The sequence below is a fragment of the Vollenhovia emeryi genome, unplaced genomic scaffold, assembly GCF_000949405.1.
Source record: "Vollenhovia emeryi isolate VEMERY1.0 unplaced genomic scaffold, V.emery_V1.0 DF939183.1, whole genome shotgun sequence".
NCBI classification, from domain to species: Eukaryota; Metazoa; Arthropoda; class Insecta; order Hymenoptera; family Formicidae; genus Vollenhovia; species Vollenhovia emeryi.
Window position 1 is genome coordinate 1,253,286 of NW_011967183.1, and position 2,089 is coordinate 1,255,374.

A 2,089-nucleotide genomic window follows, 5' to 3' on the forward strand; every position below is an offset into this window, starting at 1 on the left:
GGGTCACGTGATTACTTTTGTCGCAGAATTGTTACAGCAGCAACTATGGCACATGAAAAATAGCAAGAAGCAGCAAATCTGTGTTTAAAAGACAGTTCTAACCTTCAAGCGACAGGACCTCAAACGTGCTTAACCAATTAAGGTGCATATTATGAAACTGTTTGGAATGAATTTTCATCAGAATTATTCAATTATTTTCTATATTTCTATTGTGTTTTCTAGGAAAGACAGAATAATTCCGAGTTATGGCTTCAAAAAAATATTACAATTGGTTACTAAATTGTAACAAATTTATTTATGAACGTAAAGTCGAATTTGAAAATAATGCAGTTGTTGCAATTGCTATGAAAAGAATGCTATTACTGTGAAACACAGGACGATGTTTGCCATCGTCGGCGATGTACTGCGGTAGTACGTCGCACTATTACAGTGCTGCCACATTACATAGTACAACGTTTGAGCGTTAACTTTGTAGTTGAAACTGTTCAGACTACAAAATTTTAGCCGCTGAAATAAGAGCGACAGATCTGTCGCTCCACTTGCTTATTTCAGCAGCACGTGAAATTGCACCTTAAGGCTGGATTCACATGGAGCGTAAGTTGCGTAGCGTAACCTGCGTATCGCCAATCACAGGACTAGTTCAACGGAATTATTGAAACGGTTCTATCAGAATGACCCTGTGATTGGTGATACGCAGGGTGCTTTCCAGCAACGTACACAGGCGACACTATGTAACACAGTGTACGACCCAGTGCTTTCCAACTACGACACAAGTCGACACAAGCGTACACAGCTAAAATGCTGTGTTCGCATTTTTGTGTCACTCCATGGATACCAACATTTTTACATATACCATTTATTTTTTTCCGGTGTGGTATTCCGGTAGGAAAATTTTTAAGGTTATATTCGGAACAATTCAGATACACTATTTTCTGTGCATATACACCGGAAAATTTAAGGCTTGTTTTCTGTTGCTGCACTGGTGAACTAGTGCAATAAGTTAGAGTAGGACAAGTATATTTTTTCTCATTCTAGCTTACTAGTTCACCAGTGCAGCAATAGAAAACAAGTCTTCAGAGACAAATTATTAAAGTGAATGCCCTGCACTCTGGCGGTGAAATAAAAAAGCTAAACAGCGTTTCAGCTACAAGTCGACACTGTGTAACATTAGGCTTGTTTTCTGTTCCTACACTAGTGAACTAGTGCAATAAATTGGAGTAAGACAAGCATATTTTTTCTCATTCTAGCTTACTGCACTAGTTCACCAGTGCAGGAACAGAAAACAAACCCATTGTGTCACACAGTGTATGACCACAGTATAACCAGTATGCCCACTCTCTGTCGGCACTTTTGATCTGGGCGTTCTCAATTTTCCGCCATGTTTTTAATCGCCCCAACAGTGTATTAACGGATAAAAGTGCCTGGGCCCTTTTCAGGATCGTATCCAGGAAAGGCGCGTACGAACTAGCGTACATTATTTATTGTAAATGGAAATGGCCTATGAAAAAATGTTCTAATAAAAGTAATTAATGTAATTACTTGCTCCAACGTATAAAAGTATTAACGCGTTATTCGTCAACACAGCAAATTTTTCAATGTCACACCGACTGTGCACTAACACATGTACAAAAATCCTGTGATTGGTCATAACTAAAACATGTCGGATGCGCAATACGGATCGGCGCGAACGTGAAACAAAAGAGCGAGTGCCACTACTGGTTATACTGTAGTTATAGCTTCATGGACACAGGCCTTTAATCTGGAACGTTTATCACAGTTTATCACCACCGTGTGTGTCTGTGTGTGTGTGTGTGTGTGTGTGTGTGTCTGTGTGTGTGTGTGTGTCTGTGTGTGTCTGTGGCTGCGTGTCTGAGTGTGCCTGTGTGTGTGACTGTGTGTGTCTGTGTGTGTCTGTGTGTGTCTGTGTGTGTCTGTGCGTGTCTGTGTGTCTGTGTGTGTCTGTGTGAGTTTCTGTGTGCGTGTCTGTGTGTGTGTGTGTCTGTGTGTGTCTGTGTCTGTGTGTCTGTGTCTGAGTCTGTGTGTGTGTGTCTGTGGGTGCGTGTCGCGCGGGGACTGCCTGTAAGTAAAA